General features: G+C 37.9%; 1 long non-coding RNA gene across 1 annotated transcript in view; it reads left to right on the top strand.

Annotated features, from left to right (window-relative positions):
- LOC123603992 overlaps positions 1 to 23,817 on the top strand; it is a 427,987-nt gene that overhangs the window by 249,971 nt on the left and 154,199 nt on the right. Inside the window, exon 4 of the long non-coding RNA XR_006715160.1 lies at positions 18,040 to 18,138. This is a non-coding gene — a long non-coding RNA (uncharacterized LOC123603992). The remainder of the gene's footprint in view (positions 1 to 18,039; positions 18,139 to 23,817) is intronic.

Raw genomic sequence — 23,817 nt, 5'->3', positions numbered from 1 at the left:
TATGTTTTAACGTACATTTTTGGTAGTTTGGTGCTTGGTCTGGACTACCTTGGGTTGCATGTCCAATACTCACTCACTATAATGAGGTGGAGGTGAGGGGACAAGATACCATAATGTGCTTCTAATGAGTTGGACCTTTGGGAGAAAACTCTCTGAATATGGTACAAGGTAGGGCAGTTTTTGTAATCCTTTGAAAGAGTTGCCAGAGTTGTTTACAAAATACTGAAACTATTTTAAATCTTTTTGCTAGTTGTATGCTACTGTTCTTGCATTCCCTGACTCCTCTAGACTTCACTTAGAACAGACTCAAAGGGGCGCCTGGGTGGCGCAGTCGGTTAAGCGTCCGACTTTAGCCAGGTCACGATCTCGCGGTCCGTGAGTTCGAGCCCCGCGTCGGGCTCTGGGCTGATGGCTCAGAGCCTGGAGCCTGTTTCCGATTCTGTGTCTCCCTCTCTCTCTGCCCCTCCCCCGTTCATGCTCTGTCTCTCTCTGTCCCAAAAATAAATAAACGTTGAAAAAAAAAAAAAAAAAAAAGAAAAGAACAGACTCAAATAAGAGCCTGCTTTATTTAGAATAAAACAAAGATAATAAAACATTATCTGCCTTCTCTTTATAGAGATTTGGTTAATGTCTTCAAACTATATACTATATTCCCCCCAATGACATTAGCACTGGGGATTTTTATCAGATTCTTCATGAGAAACATGCGGGCTACTGGTGCAACTGTTCTACCATTGACTGATGCTTTCTGTTATGTGGAACAGAAAAACAAGAACAACATTAAAATTTTTGCCACCTTTCACCCTTCTATGGCCAGTTTACACTTTTATACCCAGATTTTCTGTATTGGCCAAGGTATAAGATGTTATTTTTGATCCAAGCTTTTAAAATCTGAAAGAGATTATTACCATTCCACTGTGAGAAACAGAATGTAATAAAGGGCTCTGAGTCCCCAAAAAGTATAATCTGAAATAACCTACTAGAGAGTATATCCTAAGCTTGTTTGTAAATTTGTACCTTTGTAGTTTTAGGTAGCTTTAAGATACTACTGTAGAAGAGATAAAGAAAGGCATGCTAATCTGAAAAGATGACATCATCTTATAGTTTATTCCAAGAGCTGCTTTAGGCAGCAATGGAAGCTAAAAAATTGCTATAAGGAAGACAAACTCAAAACCATGCCTTTTTTGAAACAAAATACATATGCACCAAAAATAAATGATCCATTTTTAACTTGATTACCATTTTCATATATAATTAACTTGATTATATATATAATTAACTACTTTTATATTTCTCTCCTGAGGTGCTAGCACCATGAATTTTAGAGAACGTGTTTTATTTATCATTATGTTTTCAGCACCTAGTATGGTGCCTCACACATAGTAGATGACCAATACTGTTTGCTGAATGGATAAATGAAGTGTAAATGCCAATACAGATATAATGCTAATTCTCATATGTGCATGTTTTTAACCATTTCCTGCCTCAATGATGATATAATATACTATGAAAGTTATATATAAGAATGTGAGGATAGTTTATTAATGTACCCAGGTTAAGTAAAATCTGGGGTTTTGTAAAGACTGGCGTGATATTTGGTTGGGGATTTTTGGCATTGGAAATATAAAATTCTTGTTTGGGATCAGACCTAGAAGACATGGGTGATGCATCATTACACCATTATCAACAAAGTGAAATTTTCTAAAGATTATGAAACTATGCAGACTTATTCCCTCATCTCCTATGAGAAGATGCTTATACGAACTTATAACCAGATGAAACTGACTTATAACCAGATGAAACTGACAGGTACTACAACAGTTGTACCTAGTGAGGCTTATATTAAACTTTTAGCCACCAGCAATTAACTGAAGATACAAGAAGACATGAGAGAAAAAACTGGTGGTGTGAGGGGTTACTGTGCATATAAAATGCGGATCTTCTGTACTCTGGGGCCTTGTCTGGATAGTGGCCCATGCCAAGTTCTTTTAGTAAGAGGGCCACATGGTAGTTGAGTGAAATTTGATGTTTTGCTTAGTTGTCTCAGACATGTTTACTTTAGTATAGGGTTATGAAAAGGTTGAATCAATAAACACTTTCTTTTCAGTCAGCAGACTTGCCATGGACATCAGTAGTCATGCTTAAAACGAAACTGGTTTTTCTCCATGAATGGAGGGATTCCTTGTTTTGTTTTTGTTTTGTGTGTGTGTGTGTGTGTGTGTGTGTGTGTGTGTGTGTGTGTTTGGAGAAAATGAGATCCTGTAGATACTGAGCGCTAATAATTAGGTGTCTGACCAGAGACTTCAATACTTTTCATTTTATTCTGAGCAGGAATTTGAATAATGGTAAATGACAACTCAAACAGTAAGATTGTGTTTGAATCTTTGTGTGCATTTTGAATAAGAAATAGTAAGTAAATCATGTAATTATTTTATGACTGCCATCCTATACTATTTGGATTAAAATACATCTTGATGACCTTTACAATCTTGTCACAAACCAGGTCACAAGTGGATTTCAGGTCTTTCTTTCTAGTTTTGTCTTAATCTTTCCATACAGTATTCCTTTATAAAAGAGTAAATTTAATTATCCAATATAGCATTGTCTTGTCATATGTCTCTAGTAAAGTTAATGTGGAAAAAAAATACACAAACTAGTTATTAGGAAACAGAAGGTGAAAAGAATGGAATTTTGGGGGGAGGACTTCAACTATCACACAATGAAGAAAAACAGCCAAATGAAGTATAATTTCAAGCCCTTCACTTTTCAGTTTTCCAAAATTTACCTTATTGATTATACTGGAAGACTAAAAAATTCATGCATGCAACCTTAATTCCGGAAGTCATAACACATGACAAGCTTAGAATATTCTTGTCTTCCGTTGGCATGGATGTCTGCTGTAATGCATATGCACAACAAAGACACTCAATAGGGAAGTTGAAAACAATACAATTTTTTGGTGTTTGCAGTTTGTTTTTAAAAGTACTTTATTTCCTATTATACCTTTGACATCCAGTCACCATTATCAGCCCTGAGAGTTCAGTTTTCTGCAGACAAAAGCTTTTAGACATCTCCTTGGACCTGGTCCAGCTTGACTATAATAGGGTGTTTATCTTATTTCTTCTCCTGTTTTGCTTGTTGAGTACCCACAACATACAGGTGCACATTAAGTGCTAGAGATTTTGCCTTGTTCTTGAAATGGAAAGAACTAATGAGGAAGTACTTAGTGAATTGGAAAAGGCCCAAAGGCAGGTGGGGAAGCTGAGCCATGACACTGAGATTATCATTGCCAGTGAGACCAAACTAGGTAAATTGATCTCTTCTAGGCTCTAGAGTCAGATAAGAAAGGCAGTGAAGGTACATGAGCCCAGGTATCCAGACCAGGTAAGACCTGGAGACAGCTGATTCTGGATGTGTTGAGGAACAGGCCAACAAAATGCTCTAGCAACCTGGGATGATATCATCAAAATAAGTAGAAAATGGTCCCATAATTGCATGTTTGAAGCAGTATATTAAATGTGGTAGAAGTGGTTAAAAATATACATACTTGCAAATTATTCTTTGTAAACAAATGGGATTGCATGATGATTTTATTGTTATCTTTATATTTATTTTTACTTTTTCCTTTTAATTTTTTTAGTATTGGTGACAGATTTGTAATGAACAGTCAGGGTTTTAGCCTGGCCTTTATTTCCATCCTTCCGGCTCTGTTTTCCCCACATCTCCTAATGAATAAAGGCTGCATTTTTTGAGGGCCTTGGAAGATGAAGATAAGCTGCCTGAGGAGCTATGTGAGAAAATAATCATGGGTAGATGGAAAGATGAATGCAGAAAGATGATTCTGACAGCTTGACGGAGAAAATTGGAAATGCTCTATCTAGAGTTGAATTTTATCATAGAGGTCAAATACATTATGGTACAGCTAAGTGGGGCAACATTCTGAAGCTGAGACACCCGGGGGGGGGGGCACCCAGCAGGCTCAATAGGTAGAATATGTAATTCATGATCTTGCAGTCATGAGTTCAAGCCCCACATTGGGCGTAGAGCTTACTTTAAAAAATAGATGAAAACAGAAAATAAAATTCCTCACTATAAAACAATAAAAATAAAACAATGAGGTGGAGCAACATATATTGATACGGGGATCACTCACAACATATTTTAATTTAGTGTGGGTTTGTGTGTTTTTGAAAAAATGTAAACCACAATGTTGGTAGTACCTAATGCTCTGGGTGGCAGGATTGGGAATGACTGCAGATATAGCCATCCATTCTCCCAATCCAAACCCTCCTATCAGATAATGGAGTCTGTGTCTCCACCCACAGACTCTGGATTGGCCATGTGAATTGCTTTGCCAACAGACCTCTGGTGTATGAGATAAAATTAAAGGCCTAGAAAGGGCTTGTATGTTGGACTTGCCTTCTTGCTTCTCCTGGGAGCCCCACTCCTGCCACCATGAGAACAAGGCCAGACAAACTGGTTGGATAATGAGGCCCTGGAGAGGGCCTCCTGGAGAGTCCCCAGAAGAGGAGCCCCTTAGCTTGCTGGCAATGAAAGAGCCTCCCAGGTGAGTCCAGCCCAAGTTGTTGACCCAAAGAAAAACAAGCTAAATAAGTGATTGTTATTTTAAGTCATAAAGTTTTGGGATGGTCTGTTATGCAGCAAGAACTAATGGATGCCCTGTGTGCTTGTGTGTGTGTGTGTGCGTGTGCACGCACGCACGCACATGGATGCACAAAGTTGTGTTTCTGGAAGGACATAAACCAAATTGTTAGTAGTGTTTTTCTTTTATTTCTGGAGGTGGAGTTATGGATGAATTTTCCTCTTGTTTGCCTTTCTTTTCTAAAAGAATCATGTTTATCCATGTGATTGAAAACAGACAACTGAAGAAAAAAAGGAAAGGAAAAGCCCAAAATTAAAACAATACAGTCTCTTTGTGTAAAGAAAGGACTAACTGCTGGGCACGGTGGTTTTCTGTGTCTATTTTTCTAAATCAGTTTTTCTTGATAGTCCTATTAACCCATCAGCTATACGTGCCCCTGGATGTCATTGTTAAAAGCATAGGGACTCTGACGCCACAAATGCTGGCGGGAGTGGGAAGTACAGGAACTTCCGCTCATTGTTGGCGGGAGTGGGAAATGGCACATCCATGTTGGAAGATAGTTTGGTGGTTTTTTTTTTTTTAATGTTTTTATTTATTTTTGAGACAGAGAAACAGAGCATGAGCAGGGGAGGGGCAGAGAGAGAGGGAGACACAGAATCTGAAGCAGACTCCAGGCTCTGAGCTGTCAGCACAGAGCCTGACGTGGGGCTCGAACTCACGAACCATGAGATCATGACCTGAGCCGAAGTCAGATGCTCAACTGACTGAGCCACCCAGGTGCCCCTAGTTTGGTGGTTTCTTGTAAAACTGAACATACCGTTACCATACGATCCTGCAAATTGTGCTCTTTAGTAATTACTCAGAGAGGATCAAAACCTATGTCCGCACAAAAAAACCTGTGCACAGATGTCTAAGGCAGTTTTACTCATAATTTCCAGTATTTGAAAGCAACCACGATGTCCTTCAGTATGTAAGTGGATAAACTGTGGTCTATCCAGACAATGGAATATTAGTTATATTGCTAAAAAGAAATGAGCTAGGAAGTCATGAAGAGACATGATTTAAGTGCATGTTGCTAAGTGAAAAAAAAAAAAAAGTCAATCTGAAAAGCCTACGGACCGTCTGAGTCCAACTATGTGACATTCTGGAAAAGGCAAAACTATGGAGATGGTAAAAATATCAGTTGCTGTGAAGGCTTGTAGACAGGGGTGGGAATAAATAGGCAGAGCACAGAGGATTTTTAGGGCAGTGAAAATACTCTGTATGGTACCATATGATGGGTACCTGTCACTAAACTTTTGTCCAAACCCATAGAATGTACAAGACTAAGTATGGATTTTGGGTGACAATGACATGTCAGTGCAGGCTCATCATTTGTAACGTGTGTCACTCTGGTGGGGGATGTTGACAGTGAGGCTGTGTATATGTGGACGCAGGGAGCATATGTGAAATCTCTGTGCCCTCCCCACAGTTTTGCAGTGAGCCTTCAATAGCTCTAAAAGATAAAATCTTGGGGCACCTGGGTGGCTCAGTTGGTTAAGCATCCAACTCTTGGTTTCAGCTCAGGTCGTGATCTCACGGTTTTGTGGGTTCAAGCCCTGCATCTGCCAGTGCAGAGCCTGCTTGGGATTCTCTGTCTCCCTCTCTCTCTACACCACCTCCACTCACACTGTCTCTCTCCAGATCAATAACTAAACTTAAAAAAAAAATGAAAGACAAAATCTTAAAAATAAAAAAATGTACCCTCCCCCCAAAAGCATAGGAAAAATAAATACAGAGTATAAATCCATACCATTTAACTTTGTCCCTATGTCTGGGTTTCTTTGCCTTCTTTACGTTGCTGAAAATAGTGGAAAATTAAAGGGGCTAACACACATGACATTTTCAAAGTGTCTGTGTTCTTCTTTCTCAAACTTTAGTCTTATCAAACATTTATATAGATTCAAAGCAAAATGGAGAAGTTGAGAAAATGGAAAACACTTTGAAGCTTGATAGACTTGTTAGCAGAACGGTAACACGGGTGACCGAGGAAGATGATGGCACGCCAGGCATAGGGTTGAGTGATGAAGGAAATTTTCAGAAGCAGGAAGACGTTTGCCAGATAGGAGCCGGGTAGACTTCATATGCACTGAGCCTTGAAAAGGGATATAAAGCTTATTACATTCGTCACATTTTTTAAGGATGAGTGAGAATAAAGAAACCACAGTTCAAACTCCAAGCAGCCTACCAGTGAACCACAAAGATCTTCTGAGAGAATTAGTTCACTTTTATACTTTGTACAATTGGATTGTATTTTAGAAATTCCCAGAAGTTTTACCATCTCCTACTTCCCACCAACTTTCTTTTTATTTTGAATGTCCATTGCCTGCTTTACAGGCTCGAGTATCGATGATCAGCTCGTTGAAGGAATATTCCATTCACAGGTAATTTTGAACAAATTTCTTTCCTTTTGTCTGAGTCTCATCTTTGTAATATCTGCAAGGCCTAATCTTTCAGTACGTATAAAATATTTGGACTGTTTTCTTTTAGGGTTTAGAAATGCACACTTAACCACATGTAAGAGGCTGCGACATTTGAAAAGAAGCTAAAAGGTTGAATCTAACAGAGACCATCCGATTATTATTGTATGAATGGAAAAGCAGGGAAAGTCTAGCCGGTGGAATTGGTTTTTCAACAACTTGATGTCTTACAGTTCCCTCTTCTTCTTCTGGTTGTTGGGACAGCATTTGGGGCTTGGGGAGTAGGTGCATTGTGCCAGCTGCCGCATGCCGTTCTGTTGGGAACATCTTGAAAACTTCATTGCATGGATCTGTTATGTCAGAGTGTTTGTTTTTTCAAACAATTTGACATTTTGAGCCGTCAGCAGCCTGGAAAGTTCGCCTTCCAGATGGAGTTCCTCTGAGCGCCAATTTCCATGTGGTCCATTTCTGACCCCTTCTCAAACTGTGGGCCAAATCAGAATACCTCTCTGACCACAGTGGCTGTCGTTGCAATGCAGTCTCCTATCAGGCTTTCTCCTGGAGAATGCCAAATCTGGTTTTCCGCAGACTCACCTAGCCAGGCTAGTGATGTCCGAAAACTCAGCCCAGAGTAACACGTAACTTGTTTTCTTCCTGGTACCGGATCTCTTTCTTTCTTGCTCTCTTTCTCTTGTTATCTTTCTTCTTCTCTCCCACCCTCCTTTCCTCCCTCCCTCTCTTCCTTCCTTCCTTCTGAAGATTAATTAACTTATAATACTGTGTCAGTTTGATGTGTATAGCATAGTCATTTGATATTTATATACATTGTAAAATGGTCACCACTATAAGTCTAGTTACCATCCGTCACCATACAAAGTTGTTACAGTATTACCGACTATATTCTCTGTGCTCTAAGTTAGATCCCCATGTATTATTGATTTTTCAGCTGGAAGATTATACCTCTTAATCCCCTTTACCTAATTTGTACCTCCTCCCATCCCTCTTCCTTTTGGCAACCATCGGTTTGTTCTCTGTATCTGTGAGACTGTTTCTGTTGTGTTTTGTTTGTTCATCGACTTTGTTTTTAGCTTGTGAACCAGGTTTCTTGCAGGATCTTGCTTCTTAGACTGATGCATCACCTTTAGTTCCTTGTTTACTTTTTGGAACACAGAAAATACTAACTTAGGATAAGAACCATCTTCCATTTTGTACATATGATGTTTCTAGCGTCAGCTACTTTGGTTGCTGTTTTGTGATGATTTTGAAAGGCATTATGTTATGCCTTTCAATTATGTGATGATTATGAAAGGCGTTCTTATACTGATTGGAACAATTTTATTTAGAACTAGGGAAAAGATAACGTAGTTTTTCTCAGATGAAGATGGGGACAGAATGGTACTTGCAGAAAATGTAGAGAGAAGAAAAGTAGATTATTGTATGCTTAGAGCCGGGGTGAGAACAGTCATTTACTGTAAGTAAGCATGACTGCTTACTGGAGTGAGAAAGTTTCTAAAACAGGGTTATGGTGATGGTTTCACAGCACAGTAAATTTGGTAAAAATCATTGAATTTTATACTTTAAATGGATAAATTTTAAGGTATATGCAATATACGTCAATACAATTGTTTAATAAAGGAAAGGGTGACATCAGCATAATAAGATCATTTTAGTGATTCTCTCTATAAAGTATTTCTTGGACTTTAATATGTACTTGATACTAATATGTACTTGATACTAACCAAAATGGTTACTATTAACTTCCATGGAAGTCAACGCATTTCCATGAGAAATAAAGAAAATTATTCATTCACACAGACATCAAACCCTCCACTCCCCCCCGCCCCACCCACCCACACACCTAACTTCTCTATCTGATTCCTGGCCCTAGGGTCACAGAATACCCATTAAGACATTTTCCCCTTCGCCCTTCAAGTTTTTCTCAGCTGTCATTTTTACTATCTGCTTTCCTATCATACAGGATAGCTCTATAAGGTCTATCATTGACATCAAAAGCCTAACATTCCTTTATTTGGGGATAAATCATATCTCTGAGTATTATGTGCTAATTTTGCTAGGCTCACTCTCCATTTTACCAACGCACCTCCAAAAGATTCCCGTGCCTTCAAATTCCACAGATACAAAACTGAATTCTCTCCAGTTTCCTTACGCCAACTTTTATTAATATATTTTCTCTCCAGTCTTGGAACCTCAGAATTATCTTTGACCTCTTCCTTGATCTCAGCACATAGAAAGTTCCACAAACCATTAGGCTTGCTCTTGAACGACTCTTATATTTATACCTGTCTTTTCACTGCCTCTTCAACAGTCTTTAAATGTCGAATACATACCAGTGAGAGACAAACCCAACACTTAGCTCATCTCTTTGCTTTATCACCTTGTTCCGTGAGATCCCGATTCCCTTGTCAGATTAATGCTCCCAAATGTCAGATTTGTCATTTTTCTTCTTCCCGGAAATTTTAACTATTTAGTATTGCACTCAGTCTACATCTACAGAAATTTTTTAAATCTAAAAATTTAAAGGCTGAAAAACACACTTGATAGGGTGTATCTGTGTGCACACACATATACATGTGTGTTGGAAGTAGGGCAATATACAATATCTCATCTTTTCCCACAAATTGATGATACACTATAGTGAGATAAAAGGGGCTGAGAAGTATCATAGCAGAAACTTTTTTTAAAGTTTATTTATTTTAGGGGAGAGAAAGAGAGAGAGAGAGAGAGAGAGAGCAAGCAGGGGAGAGGCAGAGAGAAAGGGAGAGAGAGAGAATCCCAAGCAGGCTCTGCTCTGAACCTGACGTGGGACTTCATCTCACCACCGTGAGATTGTGACCTGAACTGAAATCAAGAGTCAGATGCTTTACCAACTGAGCCACCCAGGTGCCCCAGGGAAAAAAAAAACAACAACACATTTTTAATTTGGAATAGTGCAGAGTTTGTTAAAGTGCTTTGAACATGGACTATTTTTTTTTTTCAACCTTTATTTATTTTTGGGACAGAGAGAGACAGAGCATGAATGGGGGAGGGGCAGAGAGAGAGGGAGACACAGAATCGGAAACAGGCTCCAGGCTCTGAGCCGTCAGCCCAGAGCCTGACGCGGGGCTCGAACTCACGGACCGTGAGATCGTGACCTGGCTGAAGTCGGACGCTTAACCGACTGTGCCACCCAGGCGCCCCCCGAACATGGACTATTTTAATAACATCTGTAGTATCATCCTGTGAGGACTATTGGGCAAAATAGTAGACTGAGGAATACTATCTAAATATGAAACTCAGTAGAAGAGATCAAGGATTGATTTGACTTCTCTGTATCTCAAAGTAGAAGAATTTGGGTACACCTTATTCTCACTTGTCCATGTGCCTGGTAAGTTTAAATCTTTTCCTCTTGTTTAGTCTGGTTATATCTTTTTGAGAGTTTTACTTTTCTTCTTATCTTTTGTGTTCTCGAACTGATACAAGACTCATCTCATAGGAGGTGGCTATGGTGATGGAGTTTCACTGGGATCCAGTGCACATCCAATAAGGATCTATTAGTTAAATCACTGAAATCCAAATCTGCAGTGACTACAAGAGTGTGGTAATACACATTGGGGGAAGTGATTCTTCACCAGAGATCCACTCGCTTTTTCCGGACTGGCCACAGATGCTTAAATTTTCTTGGTGTCTGCTCTGTGCCCAGGATATATTATGAAGTTAGCATCAGTAGGGCACATAGGTACAGCCAAGGGCAGGCATTGGCCAGATCTTTGATGGAATAAAATGGTGTCTAACACTAAAAGCAAGTCGTCATTCCTACTTAATCTTTCTAGGAAAACAGTGTCACACAAAAACATTTGAATCTATAATTGGCATCTTTAAAGATGCTTGCCATCTGGACCTCACTCAGTTTAATTAGTCATTGCAGGGTGGTGGTTCTCTTGTAAAAATCTTGCACTCCATTAACCTTGACTTTTCACACATTGACATTTCAAGCCCCTTCTTTGCTTTCATATGGTGGAGTGGACACGTTTCCATTTAATAGGAGTCCACCTCGGGGCTCATGAGCCAGACGCTTGTTATTTGGCAAGGCCACTGAGCCCAAGTCTATAAATTGTGGCAGCCAGGAAAGGTTGCAGGCAGCTAAAAATGGCAAGAGAGCAGGAGTCATGGGGCTCACTCCACCCTTCCTCTAGAGATTTCCAAACAGCATGGTGAGCAAGGATTGGGAAGGGTAGCTGAGGGAAATAACACGTAGAGATGAACCTGAGCAAAACTTAAGAATGGGTTCATGCACTAAGGCAGTTTTATTCAGCCATGGACAGCTACACAGACTGATTATTTAGCAATTTCTGCCACAAAACATTTTAGACAACTCGCCATTTATTTCTTTACCATTTAAGTGAAATATTGTCAAACTTGGGCATCAGAAAACAAGGCCTCTTGTATTTCAGGGCAGTCCATGACATTCAATACTGTCCTTTCTTACCACTTTTTCCTTTCTAACCACTTTCAATTCCCTTTCATTACTGTTCATTTTCTGAGGGTAGGTTTCAAGAATGGGAGTGTCCATGTTTGGTCAACAGAATATCTGTTTTACATATTTTTTTTTTTTAAGTTTGAAGCTGTGCAGCAGAAATGGCCATTAGACATGGTAGGAACGATGTCAAAGTAGTTAGAGAAAGCTACAAAGTCTTGCCTCTTGTGGCCCAAGAAGTGTCCCATTTTCTGTAGCTGTCAGGGTTCTCTTGGGTCTTATTTGAAATAGGAAATGTTTTACCTTGCTCCTGAGCTATATTTCTAACATTATTCTGTGTTTTGAATTTTACATTTATCATTATGCCTAACTATTAAAGTAAGTTGTATCTTCACCTAGGGCATTTAATCATCTCTTTCAGTTGTTCCATAATTATTGTATCCGTTTAACAAACATTTACCATGTGCCAAACTTCTGATAATACCAAAGATCAGGAAATTTAAGTTCTAAATATCTATTCACTAGATACTATATACAGAACACAGTCAAAATAGAGAATTGAGGATTAGCAATAACAGCTTAGAAATTAAGTCCACTAAAATATGGAAATGATATCCTTAAGCAGCACTCCAGTGTGCATGCCAAAATAAATCAGTATCTCTAGAAGTGCAGATGTTATGCTGGGCATGGATGGAGCTCTAGCAATAGTGTATTGATTAACTAGTTGATTAATTAGCTCTGGCTGTGGTAGTCAATTGCCATAGCCTAAAATTTTTAAAAAAAAGCCAGTTGCCTTTTCCAGTAGTCTCCCTGTATTCTTGTAATCTAGAGGCTCATTACTGTATCATGCTAATACAATATGATCTATAAGTATATGCTGGTGAAATAGAAATTTCTTGGAGGGTATTCAGTCTTTATTTGTGTGTGTGTGTGTGTGTGCATGTGTGTGTGTGTGTGTGTGTGTGTGTGTGTGTGTGTGTGATTTTTGAAATCACATTTTTTTCTAGAGTAACATGCCAGATAAGGATACTTTGTGGAAATGATGGCCAAGCCTGAGTACATTTTTTAAGTTTATCTATTTATTCTTGAGAGAGAGAGAGAAGTGGGGGGGGAGCAAGGAGCAGAGAGAGGAAGAGAGAGAATTCCAAGCAGGCTCTGCCCTGTCAGCATGGAACCAAATGTGAGGGTCGAACTCACAAACCGTGAGATCATGACCTGAGCTGAAACCAAGAGTCGGACACTTAACTGACTGAGCCACCCAGGCGCCCCAAAGCCCGAGTGTCTTTTGAGGTACAGTTACCTCAGGGAGGATCATCAAGCAGCCAAGGGAGAGCATGTGAGCATTGACTGGCTCGGAGTATGGACTGTAGTAAGGTTGCAGTCAAACCCCAAGATGGTATTAGGAGGTATTGACACCAAAACTCCTTCGTAATTTTATACAGAGTCTGTGTGTTTTGATGGGGGTGGTATATGGAGGCCCTTTACTTTCTACTAGTTATCTATTATCATAATAATACTACATCGCAAACCACATTAAAAATAGATGGCTTATGACAATAAGCTTCTTAGAAGTCATGAGACCAGGAGTTAGTTGCTCATTTAGGCTGGGTTCAGCTGGCTGGTTTTTTTGGTCTCCAGTGGGGATGTGGCATTTTGATAGCTGTTAGCTGGGAATAGGATAGCAAGGGGGCCTATGTTTCTCATTCTGTTGCAGGCTAGCCCAGGCATGTTGTTATGGCAGAGGTCAAGAGAAAGAAAGTAGAAATGCATGTGATCTTTGTGCCGGGGCTTGGAACTGGTGCATCATCACTCTGTGGCATCCTGTTGACTGAAACACATCACAGATTCAAAGGATGAGGAAAGAGACCCATCTATGTAGAAAACGGAACTTCAAAGTCATATGGCAAAGAGTGTGGGGACAGCAAGGCATGAAGAATCTGGGCTATTTTTTTTAATGTTTATTTATTTTTGAGAGAGAGAGAGAGAGCGAGAGAGAGAGGGGGGGGGAGGGGCAGAGAGAGAGGGAGACACAGAATCTGAAGCAGGCTCCAGGCTCTGAGCTGTCAGCACAGAGCCCAAAGCAGGGGCCTGAACCCACGAACGGCGAGATCCTGACCTGAGCCGAAGTCAGACACCCAACCGACTGAGCCACCCAGGTGCCCTGAATCTGGGCTATTAATACAGTTATTCTAGATACATTTATTCCTTAGAAGAAACATTTTAATCAGAGAATTTTAACTTTTTCAGGCTTTATTAGATGTCAAGCTGCATATACGTGACAAAAATACAGAATTAGAACATGGAAGTTATGAGAGTGATATCTGTAGAGTTGACTTCTAATTCTGCCCACAGGAAAGAGGAACAATGCCTTTTCTCCAGTCAAAATGACAAATTTTGTGCAATGTATATTAAAATATCCATCAGTTTTGGAGATTTCAAAGCATTCCATGGTATCATTTCTAAGAAGCATTGGGAATTTATGATATATTGTAACCAGGTTCTATCAGGGGTCCCTGTAACCTGGCCGTTCTTACTCTGTCTCCAGTTTCCCTTAATGTTCATGTTGTTTTCCTTAAAACTAAGTCCTCGTGGTGCAAGTGGAGAAATGAGAAACCAATCAATGGGAAACTGGGCTAGTTTCTTCCAAACTGTGAGCAGTGAAATGTTTCTGGTGATACAGCTACAATTTAGAAACCGGAAATGATGCATAGGCTAACTATATTCTGAGCCTCTCTTACTAAACCCACTGCTCCAGCTGTAGAAATAGACTTGAGGGGCACCTGGGTGGCTCAGTCGGTTAAGTGTCCGCCAGTTGATCTTGGCTCAGGTCATGATCTTGTGGTTTGTGAGTTCAAGCCCCGCATCGGGCTCCATGCTGACAGTGCACAGCCTGCTCGAGATTCCGTCTCTCTCCCTTTCTCTGCCCCTCCCAACACACTCTCTCTCTCTCTCTCTCTCTCTCTCTCTCTCTCTCAAAATAAATAAATAAACACTAAAAAAGAAATTGATTTGAAATATGGATTCTGTTGATCATAAACAAATGAACCGTCATCAGAGAACTTGCCTCACTTTTAATGTTTTTAGGAAAGGGTGAAATTTTCCTCAGAGTAACTTACAAACCAGTTTTTATTAAATGTATTGAAAAACAGCGAGAAAAAGATACATTACCTGCACAAGTAGGTAACCAAGTATACCTGTCTGCTGAGACCTGAGGGGTTTTCTGAAGCATGGGCTGTCAGCGCTCAAATGTGGAATGTCTCAGGCAAACTGTGACAAGTTGGTCGCCCTATTCACAAACATGCCTTTTGGACGGATAGTTGATAATCTGGCAATATTTTCTATGGGTCAAACAAATTTGGTTAAACTGAGTTTTAAAGTATTCTATGTCTGTAAGACAGACATAGTTTTATCTCATTTTGTATGGAGAATTCTAAGTCACTCTACTTTACTTTGCTGTTCAAAGCCGAAACTGAAAGAAGTGAGGTAGAACTTACTTCACTTATGTGAATATTGGCTAAAGGAATAAAAACAAATACGTTTATATAATATAAATACCAGAAATGAGATGTCATTGTTTTTAATGGTTATTAAAAAAAAACCCTAATTTATCTATTGCTTTTTGACTCTGCCAAACAAAGGAGCAATTTGATGATTTCTAAGATCCTTCCAGCTAGAATGTTCTAGAACTCTGTAATAAAATGTATTATTCTCCATTAGGAGAGAAATTACTTCAGGATGCAGACCGCCTTGTAAAGAGTTAAATAGTACTGCGAAATGCTGCCATTTTAACAGAACATTTTAAACCAACAAAGTATAGTAACTACTGTTATTGTTTATTTTCTTTCTAGTCTAGAGAAATTTTTTTTTCTTTTTAATCTGCCAGAAGGGACCTTTAGGATTTGAGCCTTAACATTGTTCTTAAGACTTGAATTTATTTTTTAATTAGAGTTAAAATAAAAATAAATGTTCACTTTCTAGAGCTATGCAAGTTTGCAAAGGAAAAAAAAAAAAAGAAGCTTCCTCATCTGAAAAGATTTAATGGTAATCTATGCTGTAAAAGAGCATTTTGAAAAATATAAAACAAAGAGCTTTCAAAGTGGTCAAAGACTAATGTAAAGTGATATATTTCAGACCGGAGAGATGGTGTAACTTACTCCTGTCACTGCTGCCTGTTTATTGTGTTTGTCTGGTTGGCCCGGCAACCAGCTCATGCCATTTCACTCATTTTATAACGTTCCTGTAAATGTTAGGTAGGTCTGGATTTATTATACACTGTCAACACCTAAAATGGAACCCACTGCTTAACGTAGTTTATTTGGCTGGATGCCTCTGCCTCCTTAAAAAAAAAAAAAAAAATTGTGTGTGTGTGTGTGTGTGTGTGTGTGTATGTGTGTGTGTGCGTGTGTGTGTGTGGTGTCAAAGGAAAAAAAAAATCCTGTAGTGCTTCCAAAAGAAATGTAGCCCAGGCATAATTGAAGTTGGGTGGCATGGGCTATGTCAAAGGAGCATTTGAGCTCAGGAGCTGTCGTGTTGTTGGGTGGGGACATCTGACTCACAATATTTGTGACTTGGGTTTAGAAGGACATAGGACCAAGAGTCATGTTTATTGCTGAATTTATCATCCCCAATGAAACCAGATGGCCAATCACTGTCGTCCAGAAAGGTCTGTGAGCCGTCAAAGGATGAATCATAAGCCTATTAGAAGTTGGACAGATTTCTTTCCTTCTTAGTAACATGCTCGTTTCACCCGTCTGCTCTATGACAAAGCAGATTTGATGGAGGCCCAAAAGATACAATCCTGGAGAGGTTACATGTTCAGATAATCTTAATCAAGCTTATATGTACTTTTGAGATAGTGGAGCATGAAGGTGAAACATTCGAGGAGCCAAAGTGGTTTAGAAATATGAAGGGGAAATGTGATAGTCTGGCCACAACCAATGGTGGCAGGCTCAGCCCAACAGTAATGGAAATCACAGACAGGTACCTCTGCTGCCTTGCTCTGGATCCGCCACGCATTGAATCTGTGTCCTATTCGTTCAGTTCCTTCAGGAAGGGGGGTTGGCTATGAGTGGGAGTAGACTTTTGTTAACAGCTCTGTGCAAAATCAGTGAACAGATCTTGAAATCCTATATTCTTTTGTCTACCGGGGATCAGTGAGCTCATCCGCTTCATTCCTCTAGCAGTGTGCATTTTTCAGACAGGATGATTGGGTGCTGAATGCAAAAGTTTTAATAGAAAACTTGTATTTGTGGCTTTGCTTGAAGTCACATTCTTCCAGTCTCCCTCCTAGGTGTGCATCTAATCATTATTTTAAAAATGTGCAAATATGGAAAAGATTCATGAGAAAAGTTACGAGAAGCAGCCTGGCAATTTGAGAACTAAAGTTATTCTAGGTAATTGTGTCTTTTTGTTAGTTAGATCATTGTTATAACCATAGCTCAATGTACTGTGTGCTTAAATTTTAAAGGAAAATTTTAAAACAGATAAAATCTATTGGTTAAGTTGTATTTTACTTCCATCTCTCCATCCAACCTGAGTATTTTATGAGTTAACTCAGGAAGGAAATTTTTTCCTAGAAAGGGACATTTCTCCTTCTAATCTCCAGCCTCCAAACCTAATAAACATGTGGCATAAACTTTCTGAGGGAAAATGGGAAAATTTGTTTTTAAAGCTCTAAATAGTATGTGTGCCCTTTGATGTAAAACAAATAGACTTCAGGGAATTATCTTAAAAGAAAAACTGTATATATATAATGTGTGTTTGTCATACTTGTGTGTGATATATACACATACATATGTATTTGTTATTACAGTGTGCCTGCAATGTACATGTTATATTACATGCATTATGCTTAGTCCATGTTATGGATATGTTCTCAAGTGTTAGGAAAAGTTTTATCTAGGTGATACAAATGGACAAAATTTGAACGTGTGTATGTGTGCGGACACATGCATATGGCGTGCTTGTTTTTTTGTACTGAGTAGGTATTCTAAATTTAAGTAAGACAAAACATTTTAACTTTGGTATTTCTCTGTAGACAAAACCAAAATCATGCAGTGTCACCATTATGTAGCCACTGTGGCAGGATAACTGATTACAGAGTTTACTTGATGCCTGAAAGTCGACTTGGCCAGTGTCATTGCAACTGCAGTAATTGGTCTGTGGATGCCTCAGACTGATATGACTAATTTATAACTCCATGTAACCCATCTCACTAGCATTCTGAATATGGACTTCCTAGGTCCATCTGTGACAAAGAGGCCGTTGGTGTTGATGGAGGAGGTCTTCTGGCTAATCTACAGGATTATATGGCATTTGTAAAGGGAAAACCTTTATTAGTTAAATAGCACTTTCATGACAAAATCTTATAATAAAAACTAATTTGGGGGGGTTGGTCATTGTGTGTGTGTGTGTGTGTGTGTGTGTGTGTGTGTGTGTTGTGTTTTATTTTTATTTTTGCCATGAAATAACTCATTGTTTGAATTTATCCTTGCTGGCTCCAGAGGGAAGGTGAGATTTGAGTTTTGATCCCACCAGTGAGCTGGAGGCACAAGGGAATGGCAGCCTAGAACAAGCAGTATAAGAAAAGCACCATTTATGGGGTGAGTCCATTCTTCACGGATCTAACATTTCAACTTTATTATTCAATGAAATACACATACATGTCTACTGGGTTTTCTGTTAGTCCAGTTTTTCTATTCTTTGGCTTGTATGCTGTATTTTAATTTTTTTGTGTGTCATTGTTCTTCACCCCTGCCCTATTTTCATCATTTTTCTTGTCTAGGCTCAAATTATTATTATTTAGATGACTCCAAAACCACTTCACCAGTTAAAACAATGCCACACTAGATTTTAATTGTAACCAACAAATCCTTGCAAATTAACTTTAGAGACTATATTATTGAGTGTTCTCAATTAAGGATATGGCTTTATTTGAATCCTTGCTTAATTTTCCATAATTTTTTATAGTTCTTAGTATATAGATATATTTTCAAGCTGGCTATTTCTAGTATATATAGAAAAATTATTGCTATCTGTGTATTTTGGGGGAAAAAACTTCCTGTACTTCTATTATGATTTCTAATATTTATTCACTTCATTCTCATGCTTTCCAGGGATAGAGTATTTCATCTACAAAGAGTGGCATGTAGTCTCATTTTTTGTTTGGTTGTCAGTTTTATTACATTGAGTAGAACTTCTAGAATAATTGATGTAATGATGGCTGTCCCTGTCTCTTTTCTGACTATAATAGGAATTATTCCATTTATGTTTTAAGTATTTTGTCACCCATTGATTTTTATCATTTCCCTTTTTATTATTACATGTCAGTTTTTAAATGATTCATTATCTTAGACATGTATGGGCAGATTTCTCTTTTGACATATTCATGTGATGTTTTATATAAATAGAATTTCTAGTATTCGTCTATATTAAATTTGGGATATACCCTGATTGGTCATGGTCATTGGTCCATTACATGAAAATGTTAGTCTTTGGCTGTTGTTTTCACAACATCTCAGTTCCCTAGAACATTAGCTCATAGTGGCACTCAATCAGCATTTGTTGAACGAATGGATACAAATAAATTTCCAGGAAATATAAGTTCTTGAGTGGATAAAATAGCATCTCTTATAAAAAGATAGATCTTCTTAATAATTCCCACATAAATTATATTTCAGTCACATAAATTTCCATTATAATATTCAAATGCTTTATTTTGCTCTAGCCATTTTGAACTCCTGTCTGTTTCTCTTAAATGTCTGGCCCACTCTTACCTGTGGTTTCTGTACCACTGTTCCATTTTCCTGGAATGCTCCACTTGTAGGCACCCACACGGTTAACCCACTTCCTTCATAGCTGTATACACATTGTCTTTTCAAGGAAGTCAACCCTGATTTTTCCTCAACCCTAAATAATCCTATCACTTTGAAAATGTTCTCCATGTGATTTGCCCTTTATTCACCGTTCTGGCCATACTGTTTACAGCATATACTAGGTGTTTTGTATCCTTCTAAAAACTATGGGCAACAGACTTCATTGAATTATCTAGAAAGTGCAAAAATCTAAAATCGAGCAACTTACAACTCCCTCCCCTCAGAGGTACAGATGGATTTTTTTAAATAAGTTCTTGTAAGGACAGTATTACAAATCTTGGTCCAAGCCATGTCAGCTGGTACAACCTGATTGCTATCTGCTCAGAAGGCTCATTGAAAATGCCACTTTATCCACTTTAAGAAAGAAATCTTGTCACATCCTGTCTTCTTGTCCATTCCATTTTGGCTCTTGGTAGCTTCTTCTGTAAACATGATAAAGAAATGTCTGCAATTCTGCATTAATGACCACCTACATAATGAGATCAAATCTTAATTCTTGGTGACAAACAGAGTAAATATATGGGTAGTTTGTTTAGGCTCTATTTTGAAATGACTTAGTAGCCTGTGAAAACAAAGTTTAACAGGCTCATAAAAGTATGCTGTCTACATAACTAATGTGGACTTTGTTTTTATGTTGCCTATTACAGACTATAAACAGTAACAGTGGAGTCTATCTTTTATTCCATAGAGCTATAAAATGTCCTGGCTGTGACAACATATATACTAAACACACTTTGTAAAGATGGTTGCATTTATTTTATATGTAAATGAAAACAATAAACTGTTAAAAACACAAAATGCAGATAAACACATTACACTTGAAATGTACTTAAAATTACATAAAATACAAAGGAGTTGTATTTTAATGTCTACATTGTCATTAGAGAGGAAAACTTTCCTGCAGCAAACTTTGCATGTTTAAAATTGTTCCTTAATCAGCCTCTTATGGAATTTCTGACAGCAGAGGCAGGACCCTGTCAGTGGACTCATGACTGCCCCTTTTAATTATCTCACAATTTGCTCACTGGTTTTGGGTAATTGCAACAATTTGCTTGCAGAAACCTGTGAGGAATCAGATGTTAATTGACTTTGTCTTGCTTAATCAGCCCCTCAAGAAACAGGCTTCATTTTCCTGACTCTTTCTTAAGCTGTGTGCTGGCATCCTGTGATAGAGTGGAAAGAAAACATGCAGACAGTTGCCTTGGTATTGGCTGGCCAAATCTGATTATGAGTCCAACTCTGAATGGAGAGTTTCCAGGAATTAGCAGAGGGGCCTAGAGAAAATACTCAGAAATGTGAAGTGACACTAAAAAGTGTTTCTATAACTTATATACAGCATAGTAAAAAGGTAATACACATTTAAAATCAGCGTTCAAAACTTTGATTCCACTGCTATGATCTGGAACAATTTAGATATAATATACAGCTCAATTTATTAGAGTGACCCATTTGTTTGGCTGTTTGGGATCTTTCCTGGTGTCACAATTCAGCATCTTTGATTTACCTTCTCACCTGACAATAACTTCCCAATTTCTACTTATCTTTTTGCCCTGCTCTTCTCAAAGCCTCATAATAATGATAACTGAAGAGTGTCTACATTATCTAGAATCTAGTAGTACCCCCAAAAAATATACAGCCCTACAATTAATACCCTATTTTTTCTGTACCCTTGATTCTATGAACCCAGGAAGTTACTGAGCAACAGGGAGGGGTGAAGAGTTGGGAAAAATATAAAGTAGTGAAAAGAATACTATTTTTTTCCCATCCATAGATCATTTTCCATGTCAGCCACTTTCCTTTGTATCATTTACTTCATATAATTTTTAGGTCTTTAGGTGTTTCTCATATGAGATAGTTACTATTTAATCTTTCCCATGTAAGTCCTAGTTTGGCCACTTAATGATGCACATCTCTGGGAAGCTGCCTTAGTCTGTGCCTCAAGTCTTTTTAATCAGTGTTGTGTGATGAAGTAAGTTTATAGATTTCAAAATGTTGAGCCACCTTTGCATTCCTGATTTGAATCTAGTTTGATCATCATGAAATCTCTCTTATTACAATGTAGAATTTAGTTTGATGATATTTTCTTTGGAATTTTTGTCTCCAAATTTATGAATAAATGATCATTTCCTTTTTTTCCTCTCCTTCTACCCCTCCACCCCCGCCTTTTTTTTTTTTTTTTTGCATGGTTTTAATACCAAAATTATACTGGCCTCAAAGAATGAGTTGACACATAGGCTTTCCATTCCCTAGAGATTTAAATATGATTGGAACAATCTTGTCCTTACAATTTTGGAAAAACTCTCATAAAAGGCTGCTGCCCTGGTGTGTGTGTGTGCGTGTGTGTGTGTGTGTGTGTGTGTGTGAGAGAGAGAGAGAGAGAGAGAGAATATTTTAAATGTACGCATTATATTTTTTAGAGCTTTCAGGATATTCTCTTTGTGTACTAAAATCTACAAAATTATCTGTTTATCTAAATCTCAAATTTATTGGTAGAAAGTAGTTCATTATGTCCTTTCTTTAAAGTCTCTTATGCGTTTATTTCTGCACCTAATTATTATTACTTTTGATCTTCAAAGTTTATTTAACACTCTTTCAAAAAAATAAATTTAGTTTTGTTGATACCTTTATTGAATCTTTATTTTTTATTATGCTGATTTATGCTCATAACTTTACTATCTCTTTCCTTCTACATTTTAAGAATTACTCTATAATTCATTTTCCAACTTGTAAGGATGGATGATGCTTAATTCATTAATTTTCAGCCTTTCTTTTTTCTAAAACTGTTAATCTTCCATGTAGCTCCATTTTTCTACATGCCACAATTGTTGATATGTAGTGTCTTCATTTCCATTCAATAATTATATTTCAATTCTCCATTATGTTTTCCTAGAATTACATTTTTTATTACCCAATGTAAATAGATTTGTACTGTTTCTCTTGACTTTTAACGTAATTGTGTTATTTACTAAAAACATGTTCTATATGTTACCTGAAATTTATTGAGTCCTGAATTATGGCCTCGTAGCACACATTCAGTTTTCCTAAAGTTTTATTTTATATTCAAGAGGAAGTTGTATTCTCCACCAGTAGATGCATAATTTCATGTATGCCCATTAAATGAAGTTTGTTAGTTCTGTTGGTAAATTTTTCATAGGTTTATTGTTTTTTTTTTGTTTACAACCTATTATTGAGATAGGTATGTTGAAACCTCACGCTATGATTATGAATTTGTTAATTTCTTTTTGCAGTTCTATCCATTTTTGGTTTATGTATTCTGGAGCTAAGTTAGTAGATGAATACAAGATTAATCTTTTTATCTTATTGATGAATTTAACTCTTTATTACTTATCATATAATTAACCTATTCCTGATAATGCTTTTGTCTTAATGTATTCTTTGTATGATATTGAGATTCAGCTACCTTTTGTTGATTATACCCTGAGTATATCTTTTACAGTCCCTTTATTTAAATTTTTAAAAATGTGTGTTTCTATGTTATAGAAGAATGTCTTACGAGCTGTTGAGGGATCAAGGTTGCATATTCTGAATAAATATTTATAAGCTGGGACTTTTTAGATACAATTTGATTATCTCTGTCTTTTAAATAGCAAGTTTAGTTCAAGTTTATAATTTCCACTTATCCCTCTCCCTTTCTTCTTTTAATCTCCTTCCTTGTATTCTTCAGGATTGGTGGTGGTTTTCGAATTGCTGTATTTTATTTTTCTTATTTTTCCAACGTTAAAAAAAAGTTCACTTGGATTTGAATTTATCCATCTCCACTCTTTTAGAGATTAGTCTGAAAATTATATCATGAATATTGAATAAAGCCCAAAGTTTAACATATTAAATTTTCAAACTGGATTTAGAATTAATCTTAGGGGCGCCTGGGTGGCTCAGTCGGTTGAGTGTCCAACTTCAGTTCAGGTCATGATCTTGCGGTTCATGGGTTCGAGCCCCACGTTGGGCTGTGTGCTGACAGCTTGGAGCCTGGAGCCTGCTTCTGATTCTGTGTCTCCCTCTCTCTCTTCCCCTCCCCTGCTCACGCTCTGTCTCTCTCTCTCTCTCTCTCTCTCTCTTAAAAATAAATAAACTTTTAAATAAAAGTTTTTAAAAAGACTTAATATGGGGCGCCTGGGTGGCGCAGTTGGTTAAGCGTCCGACTTCAGCCAGGTCACGATCTCGCGGTCCGTGAGTTCGAGCCCCGCGTCAGGCTCTGGGCTGATGGCTCAGAACCTGGAGCCTGTTTCCGATTCTGTGTCTCCCTCTCTCTCTGCCCCTCCCCCGTTCATGCTCTGTCTCTCTCTGTCCCAAAAATAAATAAACGTTGAAAAAAAAATTAAAAAAAAAAAGACTTAATATTACTACTATTTTAGTGATCACTCCTGAGATTTTATCATGCATATTTGG

This window comes from Leopardus geoffroyi, chromosome E1 (genome assembly GCF_018350155.1).
Source record: "Leopardus geoffroyi isolate Oge1 chromosome E1, O.geoffroyi_Oge1_pat1.0, whole genome shotgun sequence".
Classification (NCBI taxonomy): Eukaryota; Metazoa; Chordata; class Mammalia; order Carnivora; family Felidae; genus Leopardus; species Leopardus geoffroyi.
The sequence above is the reverse complement of the archived record's forward strand: the minus strand, read 5'-3'. Positions and strand labels throughout refer to the sequence as shown.